This window comes from Hyla sarda, chromosome 9, assembly GCF_029499605.1.
Source record: "Hyla sarda isolate aHylSar1 chromosome 9, aHylSar1.hap1, whole genome shotgun sequence".
Taxonomy (NCBI): Eukaryota; Metazoa; Chordata; class Amphibia; order Anura; family Hylidae; genus Hyla; species Hyla sarda.
In genome coordinates, this window is record NC_079197.1 from 184349553 (window position 1) to 184371955 (window position 22403).

General features: G+C 43.7%; 1 long non-coding RNA gene across 2 annotated transcripts; it reads right to left on the reverse strand.

Moving 5' to 3' along the window:
* Positions 1 to 275: 275 nt before the first annotated feature.
* LOC130291332 (uncharacterized) lies at positions 276 to 22103 on the reverse strand. Of its 2 annotated transcripts, none has more exons than XR_008847893.1 (3): positions 22079 to 22103; positions 3417 to 3564; positions 276 to 1092 (listed from the first exon to the last, which is right to left on the reverse strand). It is a non-coding gene; the product is annotated as an uncharacterized LOC130291332 (long non-coding RNA). The 2 variants fall into 2 exon arrangements; XR_008847892.1 differs by lacking the exon at positions 22079 to 22103 and adding an exon at positions 20065 to 20153.
* Positions 22104 to 22403: the final 300 nt, after the last annotated feature.

Below are 22403 nucleotides of genomic sequence, written 5' to 3' on the forward strand. Positions count from 1 at the left end.
GATATGAGATAGATGGATAGATAGATATGAGATAGATAGATATGAAATAGATAGATGATAGATAGATAGATATGAGATAGATAGATGATAGATAGATAGATAGATAGATATGAGATAGATAGATGATAGATAGATAGATAGATAGATATGAGATAGATAGATAGATAGATAGATAGATATGAGATATTCCAAAGAAGATGCAGTGGCCCTCAAATGGTGAAAAAAGGTGAATTATTTATTCATCTTGAATGTGCAAAAAGGCAACGTTTCGGGTGACACTCCATTATCAAGTAACTAGTGTTACAGCTTCTGGCTTTTTATGGTCACGCAGGACCTTGTGATCAATTAACCAATTAGATATAAACATTGTAGAAAAGTGCATAAAAAGACATATATGTGAACTACGACATACATCAGTGCTAAAGATGCATACATATGAACCCTGGCATATTCTCTGATCGTCAATGCATGCAATAAATATATAAAAATTACAGCGCATACCATATACAATCTCAGGTGCATGGTGCATGACGTGTAATGAGGTGGGCGGAGGGAGGCGGGACACTAGCCGTAGATCGTTTCGGAATCCATTAGCTGTTCAGCGTGGACGCTAGGATGCTTCCGGGGACCGGAAGTGACGTTACGCTCTGTGTAGTCAGATGACAAGTCATGTGATGGCCGTTACTGTGGAGCAGAGACGCTCTCCTCAGCGCATGCGCTCTGCGTACCTAGAGGGTCATGGCGCCATCTTAGAAGTGGGAAAGCAGTGCCCTTTTCTCAATGCTTATCCCCACAGCATTCTTCTTGCAAGGTATATTGCACAGCTGGTCAGGGGGGCTTACGGGTTACCGGAGACCCCTCCAGAGTCCAAAAAAACGTCCATCTCTGTCGTTACCATAGGCAACACACCGAGAATGGCTTTGGTGCTAACCTTATTTCCGAAGAAGTGTTTTTTTTGTGGCAGAGGGCATCTGTTGATACGGGTGCAACGCTCCACAGATTATGTCCAACACTAGACTGGAGAAGAGTAAGTCCACATGGATTCCTTACGGTCAAGTTATGCGGAGTGTTCTTCCATCACCTGGCCCATCTCTATATAAAAGATATATTTTTTTTTAAAAACCCTTGTTGGTTAGAACAATTCCTACACATAAATGACGCTATACCGGAGTCTTATACTTTACAGATTTCATGTGATATCTTAAAATCCACATTGAGCCCTCGTGGCTTCAAGGTATTGAGGTGGTAAATCCACCATAATTCCTTGCGTTTCAGTTTGGCAATACGATTACCACCACGTTTTAATGGTGGTACGTGGTCAACAATCGTAAATTTTAAATCCTTTTCACTGTGCCCCTTGTCTAGAAAATTTTTAGGGACGGGCAAATCAGCATGGCCTTTACGGATAGTGTAGCGGTGCTGATTTATCCGTGTTTTTGCATCATTGATAGTCTCCCCAACATATAATAAATGATATGGACATTGGAGTACATATACAATAAAATCAGTGTTGCACGTAAGGTAGAACTTGATAGGGAATCGTTTTTTTTGTAATTGGATGTACAAATTCGTTACTCTTGTTCATATAAGAACAGTTTATACAAACTCGGCAAGGAAAGGAACCCTTATTCACAGTTGATAAAAATCCTTGTGTTGACTTCTGGACACTGACATCCGCCTTCACTAGGCGGTCTCGTAAATTAGGAGATCTCTTATATGACATAATAGGAAGATTATTAAACTCTGGTATGTGACTCATCCCTGTGCTCAAAATATGCCAATGTTTCTTCATGATATTTGATATGTTGATAGATCTGTCTGAAAAGATGGATATGAATGCAAGTCGCCTGTCATCCCTACCCTTTTCTCTCGGTTGTAGTAGTGTTTGTCTTTCAAGGGTTAAAACCTTGTCTTTTGCTTGCGTCACCAATTTCTTTGGATAACCTCTATGTCTGAAATTTTCCATCATGTTTTGCAGTGCTGGCAGTACCCACTCGTCCGAGCTGATAATGCGTTTGGCCCTAACCATCTGACTCACAGGTAAGGCTTTAACCATGCTGCGAGGATGTTACTATTGAATCGCAGCATGGAGTTGCAATCTGTTTGCTTGACAAATAAATCAGTCTCTAAATGATTGTACACCCTGGTATCCAAAAATTGTATACTGTCACTAGAAGATGTGATGGTGAAACGTATATTGGTGGTCATAGAATTCAGAAACTCAAAAAAAGTCAGTCAGTTGTTCTGATGTACCGGTCCAGATCATAAAAATATCATCAATGTATCTCCACCACTTTAGCACTACGCCAAAGTGGGGAGATACAAAGATGAATGATTCCTCCTGGTATGCGACATACAAATTCGCATAGGAGGGCGCCATGTTTGTCCCCATAGCTGTTCCAGTGATTTGATTATAGAACACCTCATTGAAGACAAAATAATTTTTAGTCAACACCACTGTCACCAATTGTATCAAATAATCAGTCTGTTCTGTGGTAAAGTCAGGGGAAATGTATGATTTGACAGCCTGTACGCCCCCATCATGCGGGATGGAGGTGTACAGGCTTGTGATGTCAAGAGAAACCAAAATTGTGTTGGGGGGAACCTCAATGTCCTTGATTTTATTTAAAAAGTCACCCGTGTCTTTCAAATATGACTTAGCCCCGTAGACATATGGCCTAAGTATTCTGTCAACAAAAATTGATATGTGGCTTGTCAATGAGTCACACCCAGAGACTATGGGTCTTCCGGGTGGATCATGTAGACATTTGTGTATATTCGGCAGAAGATATATGACCGTAGTGACCGGGTGCCTCACAAGAAGAAAATCAAAAAATATTCTCAAAAACGCACTTGATCTCAAAATTATGAACAATCTCACGACCATATTCCCACTTAGGATCTGTCTGTAACTTCCTGTATGTTTCAATGTCAGATAGCTGGCGCATCGCTTCAGCGACATACTTGGACCGATCCATGACCACAACCGCGCCCCCCTTGTCAGCAGGTTTAATAATAAGGTTGTGGTCATGGATCAGTCCCTCGAGAGCCAGCATCTGAGATTGTGCCATATTTGGGTGTGTCAAGGTAACAGATGTCTGTTTTAATTTATCTATGTCCTTGTGGACCAGAGTGTGGTATGCTTCAATGAGTGGTATGGCTGTGGGGGGTGTAAAATCACTAGGCACTCTTAGATCAACACTGGACAAAGTAAGCTGTGAAGAATCAGTATGCTCGGTAGATGCTATACACTCTGATTTACTATCAAACCAAACTTTGAGCTTCAATTTTCTAATGAATTGTTGTATATCCAACTCAAGCTGGAACCAGTCTGTGGTATTACTTATACAAAAATTCAGTCCCTTGGACAACAATTGCAACTGTTCATGAGACAATGTATAGGGGTAGATATTTACCACAGCTTTTTCGCTGCTCCTTTCTTCGTGAAGTTGATTTTCTGCTGTGTCCCCTTGTTGTTGATTATCTGTTGGCGAGTGCGGATTGGGTCACTTGTGCCGGCGGCCTCCTCTCCGGGTGGGTTTTCGGATGGTGGATCGGTTGCTCCTAAAAAAAATGAATTTTATCAATAGAGGAACTCGAGTCAGCAGTTACATTTTTCTTGGGAGGATCATTCCTGGTGTCCTTTTTTATAATTGGTGGTTGATCGCTTTGGGACAGAGGTCTGTGCTCCCCAACGATAGACTTTTCCAGTTAAATAATCATTGGTGTCACGTGCCCACTTGTTCCTTTTAACTTCCTTGCTTAATTTTGTGAGAAAGTCTTTTTGTTTGTTAAGAAAACGTTCCAAATCCCCTTCTGGTACATGATCCCATAACTGTACTAGATATGAGATATGAGATAGATAGATAGATATGAGATAGATGGATAGATAGATAGATATGAGATATGAGATAGATAGATATGAGATAGATAGATATGAGATGAGATAGATATGAGATAGATAGATAGATAGATAGATAGATAGATATGAGATAGATAGATATGAGATAGATAGATAGATATGAGATAGATAGATAGATATGAGATAGATAGATAGATAGATAGATAGATAGATATGATATAGATGATGGATAGATGGATAGATAGATAGATATGAGATAGATGATAGATAGTTATGAGATAGATACATAGATAGATAGATAGGAGATAGGTAGATAATATGGACAAAAGTATAATTTAGACATAAAATGCACATTCCACCACTATTAATTAGGGCTTTTCATTGTAAATCCCGAGCTGCCCCTATCTCTGTTGACTGCCGCTCGATACCATCAGATATAAGGATCATTGGTGCACCCACTGGACAAGATGTCCCTGATCATCCACTCTACACTATGAAGCCCATATAGAAGTTATCCCCACCTCTTCCTACAGAGGGCACAAGACCTATCTAGATTAGGAGTATTTCCCTACAGGTCTATATACAGGCCTGTGATATGGAGCCATCACCACAAAAATGTGCATCCACACAGTCATCTGTAAGATGGTACAAAAACACATGAACAAAATCAATAAAAAACAATACCGCAACCTAGAAGGGATGGCCAGAGCACCTGCAAAACGTCTTAAACCCCTTAAAGGGTAACTCTCATTAAAACAATGTTTTCCTATTTCACTCCTTATGGTAAATAAAAAATATTTCTAATATACTTTGTTTTAAAGTTTTCTTTGTTTTATTTGTGCTTAACCCCTTAACGACCACGGATGTAAATGTATGTCCTGGTTTGGCGAGACTTCCCACACCAGGACGTACATTTACGTCCTGTGTATGACCGCGAGCATCAGAAGGGTGCTCGCGTCATACACGGCAGGTTCCGGCTGCTAGCAGCAGCCGGGGACCTGCCCGTAATGGCCGACATCTGCGATCGCGCGGATGTCCGCCATTAACCCCTCCGATTCTGTGATCAATACAGATCACAGCATCTGCGGCATTTTGATTGGATGATCGGATCGCCCGCAGCGCTACCGCGGGGATCCGATCATCCAGCATGACAGCCGGAGGTCCCCTTACCTAGCTCCGGCCGTCTCCCGGGTCTTCTGCTCTGGTCTGAGATCGAGCAGACAATACTAGAAGATCACCGATAATACTGAGCAGTGCTGTGTCCTATACATAGCACTGCACAGTATTAGCAATCAAAGGATTGCTATAGATAGTCCCCTATGGGGACATAAAAAGTGTAAAAAAAAAAAAGTTGAAAAATGTAAAAATAAAAAGTAAAAAAAAAGTGAAAAATCCCCTCCCCAATACAAATGAAAATTGTCCGTTTTTCCCATTTTACCCCCCAAAAAAATATTTTTTTTTTTGGATAAACATATTTGGTATCGCCACATGCAAAAATGTCCGAACTATCAAAATATAATGTTAATGATCCCATAAAAAATGATCTAAAAGTTTTACATATGCAAATGTGGTATCTAAAAAAAGTACAGATGACGGCGCAAAAAATGAGCCCTCATACCGCCCTATATACGGAAAAATTAAAAAGTTATAGGTGGTCAAAATAGGGCGATTTTAGATTACTGATTTTTTTTTTTTTAAGTGGTACAAAAATATAAAAGTATCAATCCATGGGTATCATTTTAATTGTATTGACCCACAGAATAAAGAACATATGTCATTTTTACCGTAAAGTGTACAGTGGGAAAACAAACCCTCCAAAATGTGCAAAAATTTTGGTTTTCATTAAAATTTACTCCCTAAATTTTTTTTTTGGGTTCGCCGAACATTTTATGGTATACTTATAGGTTTCTTTACAAAGTACAATTGGTCACGCAAAAAACAAGCCCTTATATGGGTCTTTATATGGAAATATAAAAGAGTTATGGATTTTAGAAGGCGAGGAGGAAAAAATGAAAACACAAAAATAAAATTGGCCTGGTCCTTAATGTGAAAATGGGCTTGGTCATTAAGGGGTTAAAAAAGCTCAAGAGCACATTTTCCCCCATCTCATACACAGACTTAGGACCGAAGCCCAAACACAGGAAGTGCAGCCTGGAGTGCTGAGGGGGGTGTGTCCAACCAACAGCATATGGCAGTTATGTGTGAGAGGAGCTATGATTGGATGAGACCTCATCCAATCATAGCTCCTCTCACACATAACTGCCATATGCTGTTGGTTGGACACACCCCCCTCAGCACTCCAGGCTGCACTTCCTGTGTTTGGGCTTCGGTCCTAAGTCTGTGTATGAGATGGGGGAAAATGTGCTCTTGAGCTTTTTTAAGCACAAATAAAACATAGAAAACTTCATATTTTAAACAAAGTACCGTATTTATCGGCGTATAACACGCACTTTTTAGGCTAAAATTTTTAGCCTAAAGTCTATGTGCGTGTTATACGCCGATAAGCCGCTGCAGTTCAGTGATTTAAAGCGGGCGCTTTAAATCAATGAACTGCAGCGGCTTTGCAGATGCGGAGACAGCCAGTGTGCGTCCCCTGCGTCGTTGCTATGCGCTGCACGGCGCATGACATCAGTGTGCCGCGCCGTGCAGTGCATAGCAACGACGCAGGGGACGCACGCCGGAGGCCTGAAGCAGCGCGGACCCGACCCCGGCAACAGGTAATTATGCAACCGGGGATGGGGGGGAGGCAACGGGGCCGCGGAGCCGGCAATGGGTGCCGCTGCCCCTTCTCTTCCCCTGGCTGTCGGCGCCGCTTCTCTCCCCCTGGCTATCGGCGCCGGCAATGGGGCACCGGCACCGATAGTCAGGGGGAGAGAAGGGCCGGCAGCAGGGCTCTAGACCCCAGGAATGGCAGAGGGAGAGAAGCGGGCAGCGACGGCCTCTCTCCCCCTGCCTTTCCTGGGGATGTATTGGGGTATACACGCGCACACACACACCCTCATTTTACCATGGATATTTGGGTAAAAAACTTTTTTTACCCAAATATCCTTGGTAAAATGAGGGTGCGTGTTATAGGCCGGTGCGTGGTATACCCCGATAAATACGATATATTAGAAATATTTTTTATTTACCATAAGGAGAGCAATAGCAAAAATTAGTTTTAATGAGAGTGCCCATTTAAGGATGCCGCCTGTTTTTACCTTAACCCCTTCCCGCAGAATGTCATATATAAACGCCGGGTTGTGCAGTGCGTTCGCGCATCCCGGCGTTTATAAATGACATGCAGTTAACCCGGCGATGCGCAGCATCGCACGGGTTAACTGGCAGAAGTCCCGCTGTTTCCAGCAGGGGACAACTTCTGCTTCACCCCCAGGACCATCAATTGATGGTCCTGGTCAGCGATCACTGTGATTGGTCCCTGTGGACCAATCACAGTGATCTGGGGTGAAAGTTCAGATCCCCCGCACTGCCCGCCCCTGGAAGTCGGGCAGAACGGGGGACGAAGGCTGCAGGGGCTCGCGGGGACCTGCGGCATTCGGGGGGAACACGTGGGGACCGGCGGACTTACCTGATCCAGCGGCGGGACCGAGGAGCAGCGCGGGACCGGCCACGTGGACGAGCAGCGACGGGTAAGTATGTGGTCCTCAGAGGCAGCAGTGAAGATCTTCACTGCTGCTTCTAGGAGTCTGAAAACTACAACTCCCAGCATGCCTAGACAGCCTTTGGCTGTCTGGGCATGCTGGGAGTTGTAGTTTTGCAACATCTGGAGGGCCTCAGTTTGGAGACCATTGTATAATGGTCTCCAATCTGTGCTCTTCCAGCTGTTGCAAAACTACAACTCCCAGCATGCACTGACTGTCCAGGCATGCTGGGAGTTTTAGTTCAGCAACATCTGGCCCTTCAGATGTTGCCGAACTACAACTCCCAGCATGCCCTTCAGCTGTCTGGGCATGCTGGGAGTTGTAGTTTTGCAACAGCTGGAGACACACTGGTTGGGAAACATTGTTTCTAACTCAGTGTTTCCTAACCTGTGTGCCTCCAGCTGTTGCAAAACTATAACTCCCAGCATGCACTAAAAGACCATGCATGCTGGGAGTTGTAGTTTTGCAACATCTGGAGGGCCCCCGTTTGGAGACCATTGTATAATGGTCTCCAATCTGTGCTCTTCCAGCTGTTGCAAAACTACAACTCCCAGTATGCACTGACTGTCCAGGCATGCTGGGAGTTTTAGTTCAGCAACATCTGGCCCTTCAGATGTTGCCGAACTACAACACCCAGCATGCCCTTCAGCTGTCTGGGCATGCTGGGAGTTGTAGTTTTGCAACAACTGGAGACACACTGGTTGGGAAACATTGTCTGTTTCTAACTCAGTGTTCCCTAACCTGTGTGCCTCCAGCTGTTGCAAAACTATGACTCCCAGCATGCACTAACAGACCATGCATGCTGGGAGTTGTGGTTTTGCAACAGCTGATGTACAGGGTACATTCATATGGGCAAGGCTTTTACAGTGGGTTTCTCGCATCTTGAGATGCAGCAAATTTTGCGCTGGGAAACTCGCTGTAATCCCCCGCCCATGTGACTGTACCCTAAAAACACTACACTACACTAACACAAAATAAAATAAAAAGTTAAAAACACTACATATACACATACCCCTACACAGCCCCCCTCCCCCAATAAGAACGTCCGGTACACTACTGTTTCCAAAGCAGAGCCTCCAGCTGTTGAAAAACAACAACTCCCAGTATTGTCGGACAGCCGTTGACTGTCCAGGCATGCTGGGAGTTTTGCAACAGCTGGAGGCACCCTGTTTGGGAATCACTGGCGTAGAATACCCCTATGTCCACCCCTATGCAAATCCCTAATTTAGGCCTCAAATGCACATGGGGCTCTCACTTTGGAGCCCTGTCGTATTTCAGGGCAACAGTTTAGGGCGACATATGGGGTATCGCCGTACTCGGGAGAAATTGCGTTACAAGGTTTGGGGGGCTTTTTCTTCTTTAACCCTTCATGAAAAGGAAATGTTGGGGTCTACACCAGAATGTTAGTGTAAAAATTTTTTATTTTTTACACTAACATACTGATGTTGCCCTATACTTTACATTTTCACAAGAGGTAAAAGGGAAAAAAGCCCCCCAAAATTTGTAACGCAATTTCTCCCGACTACAGAGATACCCCATATGTGAGAGCAAAGTGCTCTGGGGGCGCACAACAAGGCCCAGAAGGGAGAGCGCGCCATGTACATTTGAGGTGATTTGCACAGGGGTGGCTGATCGTTACAGCGGTTTTGACAAACGCAAAAAAAAAAAAAAACCACATGTGACCCCATTTCGGAAACGACACCCCTCACGGAATGTAATGAGGGGTGCAGTGAGAATTTACCCCCCACAGGTGTCTGACGGATCTTTGGAACAGTGGTCCATGAAAATGAAAACTTGTACAGCCCACTGTTCCAAAGATCTGTCAGACACCAGTGGGGGGCAAATGCTCACTGTACCCCTTGTTACGTTCCTCAAGGGGTCTAGTTTCCAAAATGGTATTCCATGTGTTTTTTTTTTTGCTGTTCTGGCACCTTAGGGGCTTCCTAAATGCGACATGTCCCCCGAGCAAAATTTGCTCTCAAAAAGCCAAATATGACTCCTTCTCTTCTGAGCATTGTAGTTCGCCCATAGTGCACTTCAGGTCAACTTATGGGGTACCTCCATACTCAGAAGAGATGGGGTTACAAATTTTGGGGGGGATTTTCTGCTATTAACCCTTGCAAAAAGGTGAAATTAGGGGGGAAACACACATTTTAGTGGAAATTTTTTTTTTTTTTTTACATATGCAAAAGTCATGAAACACCTGTGGGGTAATAAGGCTCACTTTATTCCTTATTACATTCCTCAAGGGGTCTAGTTTCCAAAATGGTATGCCATGTGGGTATTTTTTGCTGTTCTGGCACCATAGGGGCTTCCTAAATGCGACATGCCCCCCGAGCAAAATTTGCTCTCAAAAAGCCAAATATGACTCCTTCTCTTCTGAGCATTGTAGTTCACCCATAGTGCACTTCAGGTCAACTTATGGGGTACCTCCATACTCAGAAGAGAAGGGGTTACAAATATTGGGGGGTATTTCCTGCTATTGACCCTTGGAAAAATGTGAAATTTGGGGGGAAACACACATTTTAGTGAAAAAAAAAATTTTTTTTTTACATATGCAAAAGTCGTGAAACACCTGTGGGGTATTAAGGCTCACTTTATTCCTTGTTACGTACCTCAAGGGGTCTAGTTTCCAAAATGGTATGCCATGTGAGGGTTTTTTGCTGTTCTGGCACCATAAGGGCTTCCTAAATGCAACATGCCCCCCAAAAACCATTTCAGAAAAACGTACTCTCCAAAATCCCCTTATCGCTCTTTCCCTTCTGAGCCCTCTACTGCGCCCGCCGAACACTTTACATAGACATATGAGGTATGTGCTTACTCGAGAGAAATTGGGCTACAAATATAAGTATACATTTTCTCCTTTTACCCCTTGTAAAAATTTAAAAATTGGGTCTACAAGAACATGCGAGTGTAAAAAATGAAGATTGTGAATTTTCTCCTTCACTTTGCTTCTATTCCTGTGAAACACCTAAAGGGTTAAAATGATGACTGAATGTCATTTTGAATACTTTGGGGGGTGCAGTTTTTATAATGGGGTCTTTTGTGGGGTATTTCTAATATGAAGACCCTTCAAATCCATTTCAAACCTGAACTGGTCCCTGAAAAATAGTGAGTTTGAAAATTTTGTGAAAAATTGGAAAATTGCTGCTGAACTTTGAAGCCCTCTGGTGTCTTCCAAAAGTAAAAACTCGTCACTTTTATGATGCAGACATAAAGTAGACATATTGTATATGTGAATAAAAATTTTTTTATTTGTAATATACATTTTCCTTCCAAGCAGAGAGCTTCAAAGTTAGAAAAATGCAAAATTTTCAAATTTTTCATCAAATTTTAGGATTTTTCACAAGGAAAGGATGCAAGTTACCACAAAAATTTACCACCATGTTAAAGTAGAATATGTCACGAAAAAACAATCTCAGAATCAGAATGATAACTAAAAGCATTCCAGAGTTATTAATGTTTAAAGTGACAGTGGTCAGATGTGCAAAAAACGCTCTGGTCCTTAAGGCCAAAATGGGCTTGGTCCTGAAGGGGTTAATGACCAATTTTTCTAATCTGTTCAGTGTCTCTTTAAGTGCTCATACCTCTGACATGCTTTTACTTAGTACAAAAACACAACAACTACAAATATGGGTGCACTACTGTGGTGGATGTAACAATGACATTACCTAACCCTCAAAACTGATATCAAATTGAGACATTCGCCAGCGTATCCTTATATGAAGGACATACCAGAGCCCGCACACCAACGCCAAGGTTTCTCAAATGGCGCGGGACCTAACACTAATCTACCTGTGCGTGATAAGTAAAAAAACAGGGGCCAGTGCGCAATTACAAAAGCTTTTGGTGAATCTTTGTTGATTCATGTGGCATTTTTTGTGAAAAACTCCAAAATATTGTGGAAAATTGGAAAATTTCATTTTTTTTAATGGTAAACTGTATGGTAAAAAATAATGTAATTTTTATTCTGTGGGTTGGTAAGATTGTGGCAATACCCAATTTATATAGCTTTTTATGTTATTTTTCCCTTTTCTCAACAAAATCCTTTATTCCCCTTTTTTGTGTTGTCATGTTCTGACAGCCATAACTTTTTTATTTTTCATCCAATGCCATTGTGTGAGGGCTTATTTTTTTGCTGGACAAGCTGTTCTTTTTATTGGTACCATTTCTGTGATTCATGCTACCTTTTGATCTTTTTTTTATTCTATGTTTTGGACCAAAATTAGCATTTTTTTTTTTTTTTAAACGTTTACCGTGCTGGATAAATACAATTATCAATTTATTATTATTTAAGTAATTATGGATGTGGCAATACCTATTATATATAGGTTTGGGTGTTTGTTTTTGGGGGGGTGATATATTCCCTTTATTGGGAAAGGGATATTTATTTATTTACTAGCTGAGTACCCGGCGTTGCCCGGTTTTTCCTTCCTAATCCTTTGTAATGGAGGAAAATAAACAAAGGAGGAAGCTTTTGACTTCATATCCCGTCCTTATATATTGCTGTCATATCCCATCCCCATATCCCTTCCTCGTATCCCGTCCTCATATCTCGACCTCCTATCCCGACCTCCTATCCCGACCTCCTATCCCAACCTCCTATCTCGACCTCCTATCCCGACCTCCTATCCCGACCTCCTATCCCAACCTCCTATCTCGACCTTATATCCATCCTCATAGCCTGTCCTCATAGCCCAACCTCATATCCCATCCCTATATCTCGACCCCATATCCCATCCTCTCTTTGTGAGATGAGGTGTGGTTTGCAAGCCGGACTGTCACATTCACCAGGAGATGCAGAGCGGAGCTTGTGGAGTAAGGTACTGGAAGTCCCATATACTTGCATGGGACTTGAAACAAAAACCCCTCTTTTATATAAGGTTGTAGGTAAGGGTTAATTTAACTATCATATCTTTTTTTTTTTGACACATAAGTAATATGTGACCAGGTATTATTGAAAAATATCTCCAGCCGTACGGAAGTTATTTTCCATTGATTTGCATGGGACTTTAAACAAAAACCCCGCCCCTGGCAAATGGGGGTGAGTAAGGGTTAAATCACCTATCCTATGTTTGTTGTTGACATATAAGAAACATGTGAACAAGTTTCATGTTAATATCTTTTGCCGTTTGAGCGTGATGCTGGAACATACACACATACATACATACATACATACATACATACATACACACATATATACATACATACATACACACATACATACATACATACACACATACACATACATACACACACAAACACATACACACACATACACACACACATACATATATACATACATGCACACATACATACATACATACACACACATACATACACACATACATACATACACACAAACACATACATACATACATACACACATACATACACACATACATACATACACACATACATACATACACACAAACACATACATACATACATACACACATACATACACACATACATACATACACACAAACACATATATACATACACACAAACACATACATATATACATACACACACACATACATACACACAAACACATACACACACATACACACACACATTGAGTTTTATATATCTAGATAGATTAATTTTTTTTACACTTTATTAATTTATTTAAAACTTTTTCATTTTTTACCTTTTACCTGTTATATTTTGTTGCAGTACATCTGTATTACTGTAATACGTCACTATACATCTGTACTGCAGCACAGTATAACTGTCAGTGTACACTGACATTCAGCCTGTGCGATCCAGCCTATGGCTGGACCTCACAGGCTGCCGTACTAGGCAGGCAGGAGGCCATCAGCTGGCCTCCTGCTGCCATGACAACCAACGGAATCCCACGATCCCATCAGGACTGATCACGGCATCTATGGGGCAAATGCTGCCAAGACTGGCGCGATCCCGTGCGGCTGTGAATGACAGCTGGGTCCCATCGGCGATCTGAAGCGCATCTGGCAGAGCAGGAAATCGCTAGGACGTATGGGGCCGGAAGGGGTTAAAAAGTGGTCTTCTAGGGGAAAATTAGGGAAATCACTGGATCTATAGACATGTTAACCCCTTAATGTCGCAGGACATATATTTACGTCCTGCGCAGACTCCCGCAATATAACGCAGTGTCACGCGATTACCCCCCCCCCCCCGTCATATCAGGTCGGTCCCTGTGGCTAATGATAGCCAGGACCCATGACTTATACCGGACATCACTGATTGTGGTGATGCCCGTTATTAACCCTTCAGACGCGGTGATCAAAGTTGATTGCTGCGTCTAAAACGAAAGTAAACCGTTCCCAACAGCTCAGTCGGATTGATTGGGACCACTGCGGTGAAACTGCAGTGTCTAGATCAGCTGTATGGACACGAGGAGGGTCCTTGCCTGCCTCCTTGTTGTCCTATCGTCGATTCACTGCTCAGTGCCTGAGATCCAGGCAGAAGCAGTGGAGCGCCGATGACACTGATCAATGCTATGCTATGACATTGCATTGATCAGTGTGGGCAATCAATGTAATGCATGTTATAGTTCCCTATGGTGCTTATAACATTGTAAAAAAAAAAGGGTAAAAAAAATTGTTAATAAATGTGATATTTAACCCCTTCCCTAATAAAAGTTTGAATCACCATCCTTTTCCCATTTAAAAAAACTATTTAAATAAAATAAATATAAACATATGTGTTATTGCCGCGTGCGTAAATATCAGAACTATAAGAATATATTGTTAATTTAACTGCACGGTCTGCAGGGTGCCATACACAGCTGTGATGTCCTGTGTGATCTGACCGGTCTGCGGGGCCCCATACACAGCTGTGATGTCCTGTGTGATCTGACCGGTCTGCAGGGCCCCATACACAGCTGTGATGACCTGTGTGATCTGATCGTTCTGCGGGGCCCCATACACAGCTGTGATGTCCTGTGTGATCTGACCCGTCTGCAGAGCCCCATACACAGCTGTGATGTCCTGTGTGATCTGACCAGTCTGCAGGGCCTTATACAAAGCTGTGATGTCCTGTGTGATCTGACCGGTCTGCAGGGCCCCATACACAGCTGTGATGTCCTGTGTGATCTGACCGGTCTGCAGGGCCTTATACAAAGCTGTGATGTCCTGTGTGATCTGACTGGTCTGCAGGGCCCCATACATAGTTACATAGTTACATAGTTACATGGTTACATAGTTACATGGTTACATAGTTAGTACGGTCGAAAAAAGACATATGTCCATCAAGTTCAACCAGGGAATTAAGGGGTAGGGGTGTGGCGCGATATTGGGGAAGGGATGAGATTTTATATTTCTTCATAAGCATTAATCTTATTTTGTTCCAGGAATGTATCTAATCCTGTTTTAAAGCTGTTAATTGTTCCTGCTGTGACCAGTTCCTGAGGTAGACCGTTCCATAAATTCACAGTCCTCACAGCTGTGATGTCCTGTGTGATCTGACTGGTCTGCAGGGCCCCATACACAGCTGTGATGTCCTGTGTGATCTGACCGGTCTGCAGGGCCCCATACACAGCTGTGATGTCCTGTGTGATCTGACCGGTCTGCAGGGCCTTATACAAAGCTGTGATGTCCTGTGTGATCTGACCGGTCTGCAGGGCCCCATACACAGCTGTGATGTCCTGTGTGATCTGACTGGCCTGCAGGGCCCCATACACAGCTGTGATGACCTGTGTGATCTGACCCGTCTGCAGAGCCCCATACACAGCTGTGATGTCCTGTGTGATCTGACCGGTCTGCAGGGCCTTATACAAAGCTGTGATGTCCTGTGTGATCTGACCGGTCTGCAGGGCCCCATACACAGCTGTGATGTCCTGTGTGATCTGACCGGTCTGCAGGGCCTTATACAAAGCTGTGATGTCCTGTGTGATCTGACCGGTCTGCAGGGCCCCATATACAGCTGTGATGTCCTGTGTGATCTGACCGGTCTGCAGGGCCCCATACACAGCTGTGATGTCCTGTGTGATCTGACAGGTCTGCAGGGCCCCATACACAGCTGTGATGTCCTATGTGATCTGACCGGTCTGCAGGGCCTTATACACAGCTGTGATGTCCTCTGTGATCTGACCAGTCTGCGGGGCCCCATACACAGCTGTGATGTCCTGTGTGATCTGATCGGTCTGCAGGGCCTTATACACAGCTGTGATGTCCTCTGTGATCTGACCAGTCTGCGGGGCCCCATACACAGCTGTGATGTCCTGTGTGATCTGACCGGTCTGCAGGGCCTTATACACAGCTGTGATGTCCTCTGTGATCTGACCAGTCTGCGGGGCCCCATACACAGCTGTGATGTCCTGTGTGATCTGACTGGTCTGGTCACAACTGTCCAAAAGACCATTTATTGCACATGAGGCAAATAAATATGCATTAAAATGTGACTATAAAACAATAAAGGACCCAACGCGTTAATTAAAAAATCAACCCCTGAGGAAGGAGGAAGCTCCGCAACACTTCGGGTCCTTTATTATTTTATAGTCATATTTTAATGTATATTTATTTGTCTCATGTGCAATAAATGGTCTTTTGGACAGTTGTGACCATGAGTGTAAGGTTTTTACACTAAAGAACCTTCAATCTAACAGAGAGGTTGTGAATATCGGCAAGAGGAAATAAACAGCTGGAGACCACCAGTGGGACAAGGCTGTGAGTGCATAAGGACCGAGCTCCCCTCAGTGAGGTAAGTCATTTGGAGTATTATACTGCTACTATCTGCGGCATTGTCAAAGAAAAGTGGTCTGTACACTCCTTTTATTCTGTTTTTATTGTTTTGTTTCTAATACAATTGTCAGAACTTGTAGGGTTAATAAGTTCTGACAGGTTCTTTGTTTGTTTGGTTGCTGGGTTACACCCTCCTGTCTGGCTGGTCAGCTGACTAATTGAGCACCTGTGGCCTAACTATTTAACCCAGCAGATGGCTCCCAGCCAACGCCTGTGAAACAGTCTTCTGACCTAAGTGTCTAGCGGGTGTCCCCGGTATCTTCTGTATTACCCGGCATCCTTGACTTCTGGCTTCCTACTTGTGTTCCCTCTGGTTATAGTGATTTGGTACTTCTGTCCTCTCCTGGCTTAGACGCGGTTTGCTGACTCTGACTTTGTGTGTGTTTAGTTTTATTTTTGTTCGTTGCCTGTATCCTACTGGTTCCAGACTTTGACAGTTTCTTTGTATTTTATTGGGTTGACAACTACTCCCCTCATGTATTCAGGAAGGGACCGTCTTCGTGGTTACGGACCTGTCGGTTAGGGCAGGTACGTAACTAGGCAGGAATAGGGGTGATAGGGGCGAGATCAGAGTGCACTCCTTTCCTGCCCTACGTGACAACTATGGGGGAAAACACTTCTGCTGCCTACTGGGGGGGGGGGGGGCTGCTACTATGAGGGAAACTCTGCTGCTGCTTATTATGGGGGGAAACTCTGCTGCTGCCTACTAGGGGGGGTGCTGCTGCTACTTATGGGTTAAACTGTTGCCTTGTATGGGGGAATTTGCTGCGTACCTAATGTGGGGGGCTATCTACTATGTTCCTGCCTAGGAAATATGGGAGGCTATCTACTACCTACAAGCTATTATGGAGACTAACTACTAATAAGGGGGCGAGCTACTACCTTCATATGAGAGTTTTCATACAGGGGACAGCGATCTGAGGGATTTACCACCTGAGACAACTCTCTCTGGGGGGCCCTACCTACTCGGGGCACCTATGTGATGGGGTAACTACCTGAAGGGACCTGTGTACTTACTGCAGCGACCTAACTATGCAATGGATGGGACTTTCTGACAACTAAGGGGGGGGGGGGGGGGGATATTAGAGTTCGGGGCATTATAGTTGTTGAAAAAGATGCAGAGCTGAAAATGTGTTTTTGCCGCCATGTTCTCCAGAGAGAAGTAGTTGCCGGAAGAAATCATCATGGCGTCTGAGCTGGAGAAGAAAAAGGAAAGTGACCGACCCCGATCAGAGAAGACGTCACCTGATATAACTGTATGTAATCACTTATGTGGTCTGTAGTGATAATGATGGGGGTTGTTGTCAGTCACCCGATATAACTGTATGTAATCACTTATGTGGTCTGTAGTGATAATGATGGGGGTTGTTGTCAGTCACCCGATATAACTGTATGTAATCACTTATGTGGTCTGTAGTGATAATGATGGGGGTTGTTGTCCTGATATAACTGTATGTAATCTCTTATATGGTCTGTAGTGTAATGATGGGGGTTGTTGTCACCTGATATAACTGTATGTAATCTCTTATATGGTCTGTAGTGGTAATGATGGAGGTTATTGTCCTGATATAACTGTATGTAATCTCTTATATGGTCTGTAGTGTAATGATGGGGGTTGTTGTCCTGATATAACTGTATGTAATCTCTTATATGGTCTATAGTGTAATGATGGGGGTTGTTGTCACCTGATATAACTGTATGTAATCTCTTATATGGTCTGTAGTGTAATGATGGGGGTTGTTGTCCTGATATAACTGTATATAATCTCTTATATGGTCTGTAGTGTAATGATGGGGGTTGTTGTCAGTCACCTGATATAACTGTATGTAATCTCTTATATGGTCTGTAGTGTAATGATGGGGGTTGTTGTCCTGATATAACTGTATGTAATCTCTTATATGGTCTGTAGTGTAATGATGGGGGTTGTTGTCCCCTGATATAACTGTATATAATCTCTTATATGGTCTGTAGTGTAATGATGGGGGTTGTTGTCACCTGATATAACTGTATGTAATCTCTTATATGGTCTGTAGTGTAATGATGGGGGTTGTTGTCCCCTGATATAACTGTATGTAATCTCTTATATGGTCTGTAGTGTAATGATGGGGGTTGTTGTCCCCTGATATAACTGTATGTAATCTCTTATATGGTCTGTAGTGTAATGATGGGGGTTGTTGTCATGATATAACTGTATGTAATCACTTATATGGTCTGTAGTGGTAATGATGGGGGTTATTGTCCTGATATAACTGTATGTAATCACTTATATGGTCTGTAGTGGTAATGATGGGGGTTGTTGTCAGTCACCTGATATAACTGTATGTAATCACTTATATGGTCTGTAGTGGTAATGATGGGGGTTGTTGTCCTGATATAACTGTATGTAATCTCTTATATGGTCTGTAGTGTAATGATGGGGGTTGTTGTCCCCTGATATAACTGTATGTAATCACTTATATGGTCTGTAGTGGTAATGATGGGGGTTGTTGTCCTGATATAACTGTATGTAATCACTTATATGGTCTGTAGTGGTAATGATGGAGGTTATTGTCCTGATATAACTGTATGTAATCACTTATATGGTCTGTAGTGGTAATGATGGGGGTTGTTGTCCCCTGATATAACTGTATGTAATCTCTTATATGGTCTGTAGTGTAATGATGGGGGTTGTTGTCACCTGATATAACTGTATGTAATCTCTTATATGGTCTGTAGTGTAATGATGGAGGTTATTGTCCTGATATAACTGTATGTTATCACTTATATGGTCTGTAGTGTAATGATGGGGGTTGTTGTCCTGATATAACTGTATGTAATCTCTTATATGGTCTGTAGTGTAATGATGGGGGTTGTTGTCCTGATATAACTGTATGTAATCACTTATATGGTCTGTAGTGTAATGATGGGGGTTGTTGTCCTGATATAACTGTATGTAATCTCTTATATGGTCTGTAGTGGTAATGATGGGGGTTATTGTCCTGATATAACTGTATGTAATCACTTATATGGTCTGTAGTGGTAATGATGGGGGTTCTTGTCAGTCTGTCAGTATTGAACATTCTCCTAAACTTAGGTGACAGACTGACAATGTTATTGCTGTTAATGACGTATTCCCATTCTGCAGCGTCAGGCGTGGTTAGGGTGTGACTGAGGGTGGGGTTAGGGTGTGACTGAGGGTGGGGTTAGGGTGTGATTGAGGGTGGGGTTCGGGTGTGACTGAGGGTGGGGTTCGGGTGTGACTGAGGGTGGGGTTCGGGTGTGATTGAGGGTGGGGTTAGGGTGTGATTGAGGGTGGGGTTAGGGTGTGACTGAGGGTGGGGTTAGGGTGTGACTGAGGGTGGGGTTGGGGTGTGACTGAGGGTGGGGTTGGGGTGTGACTGAGGGTGGGGTTGGGGTGTGACTGAGGGTGGGTTTAGGGCATCGCAATGGGTGTGGTTAGGGGAGTGGCTTGTCCCTCTATGCTTTCAGCAAAAGTTGGGAGGCATGCTGTTCTCGAGTGGCGCCGCAGCCTTTAAAACAGTGAGCCTGTGGTCAGGACTGATGGGGAACATCGCGCAAGTGACGTTCCTCCGCAGACCCGCGTAGGAGGACGTCAGCGATGTCGCACGTCAGTCCTGGCCACTGCAGAAAAGAAGAAACCACGGATCACCAGGTGAGTATGTCTGTAAGTGTCCACAGGAGAGAAATATAGTCCGGCACATACAAAACTAGAAGTAAAGGAACTATATGGATCAGGATCCTACAGATAGACGATCCTTCTGGGTCAGAATGTCGGTGGCGCAAAGTCTCAGGCAGACAGAAACAATGCTAAGAATGAAAGATAGACTGCACTCACCATCCGTCACAAAGCTTTATTGGAGCAGATAAAGCATCACAAATCTAGCAGGACAGAACTGTTTTGCGCGACTTGCGTGCTTCCACGAGCTGCACTCTGTGTCTCAACCTGAGCAAGAAATCGGGGGAAACACTGGAAACGTCTCCATGGCAATAACAAAAGGCACCATGTGATACAAATAGAAAACAGTGAATATAACTGTAAGTCTATCTGTTTGTAGTTTGTATGTCTGTAAGTGTGTGTGTGTGTAGTGTGTGTGTGTCTGTAGTGTGTGTGTGTGTGTGTGTCTGTAGTGTGTTTGTGTGTGTCTGTAGTGTGTGTGTGTGTCTGTAGTGTGTGTCTGTAGTGTGTGTGTGTGTCTGTAGTGTGTGTGTGTGTGTGTGTGTGTGTGTGTGTCTGTAGTGTGTGTGTGTGTGTATGTCTATAGTGAGTGTGTGTCTGTAGTGTGTGTGTGTGTATGTCTGTAGTGAGTGTGTGTCTGTAGTGTGTGTGTGTGTCTGTGTGTGTGTGTGTCTGTAGTGTGTGTGTGTGTGTGTGTCTGTAGTGTGTGTGTGTGTGTGTCGTCTGTGTGTGTGTGTGTGTGTCTGTGTGTGTGTCTGTAGTGTGTGTCGTGTGTGTGTGTGTGTGTCGTGTCTGTAGTGTGTGTGTAAGTGTATGTCTGTAGTGAGTGTGTATGTCTGTAGTGAGTGTGTATGTCTGTAGTGAGTGTGTGTCTGTAGTGAGTGTGTGTCTGTAGTGAGTGTTGTGTGTGTGTGTGTGTGTGTGTCTGTAGTGTGTGTTGTGTGTGTGTGTCTGTAGTGAGTGTGTGTCTGTAGTGTGTGTGTGTCTGTCTGTGTGTGTGTCTCTGTGTGTGTGTGTGTGTTGTGTCTGTAGTGTGTGTGTGTCTGTAGTGTGTGTGTCGTGTCTGTAGTGTGTGTGTAAGTGTATGTCTGTAGTGAGTGTGTGTCGTGTGTGTGTGTCTGTGTGTGTGTCTGTGTGTGTGTGTGTGTCGTGTCTGTAGTGTGTGTGTAAGTGTATGTCTGTAGTGAGTGTGTGTGTGTGTGTGTCTGTAGTGAGTGTGTGTGTCTGTGTGTGTCTGTAGTGTGTGTGTGTGTCTGTGTGTGTGTGTGTCTGTAGTGTGTGTGTGTGTGTGTCTGTAGTGTGTGTGTGTGTGTGTGTCGTGTGTGTGTGTGTGTCTGTGTGTGTGTGTATGTCTGTAGTGAGTGTGTGTGTGTGTGTGTGTGTCGGTAGTGTGTGTGTGTGTGTGTATGTCTGTAGTGAGTGTGTGTGTGTGTGTGTCTGTAGTGAGTGTGTGTGTGTGTCGGTGGGTAAGGCGGGGGGGGGGGTCAAAAAATTGCTTGCCCAGGGACCAATAAAAATTAAAGAGGGCCCCTTCTCCAGGACGTCTAATATTTTCACAGTTGCCGAATTTTAGACGGCCATGAAATCTTAGGGGTCCTTTGTCTCTCTGAGAGTCGTTGTTACTCTGAATATAAAATGCTACATAAATATGGAGACTATTTATATGCTTTACTGCGTGTTTTGGAGCTTTTTAGAGCTTTCACAATAGCCGTGGGAGTTGTGCGCCACCATTATTTACAGCCGGCGATCCTTTTTGGGCATGCTACATTACATTACATTTATTCCCCTCGGTACCGGCCCCTGTATGTATGGAAACATATTACATTCTCCCTATTAAAATAAATTGCCGCTGTATACATGTTTGACAGAGCTAAATAAGAAATGAGAGGTTCTATTAAAGTGATATGGATGGCGACTGAGTCACAAAGTGAAAGCTTCATAAGAAAAGTGTTCGCGCTGCGGGAGAAATCCATATTATACCAGAAAATCGCGTGGAGATGAATGGCGCGATAGAGAGTTGTCCTTAAGTGACTGCCCTGAAATACGTCGGCTGCTCTGTATGGAATTGTAACTACAGCTAGGACAGGATATACGTACAACCAATCTCCAGGCTCCTTCCCTTTATCACCTATAGGGGCAGTCTCCATATACAGCTAGGACAGGATATACGTACAGCCAATCTCCAGGCTCCTTCCCTTTATCACCTATAGGGGGCAGTCTCCATATACAGCTAGGACAGGATATACGTACAGCCAATCTCCAGGCTCCTTCCCTTTATCACCTATAGGGGGCAGTCTCCATATACAGCTAGGACAGGATATACGTACAGCCAATCTCCAGGCTCCTTCCCTTTATCACCTATAGGGGGCAGTCTCCAGATACAGCTAGGACAGGATATACGTACAGCCAATCTCCAGGCTCCTTCCCTTTATCACCTATAGGGGGCAGTCTCCAGATACAGCTAGGACAGGATATACGTACAGCCAATCTCCAGGCTC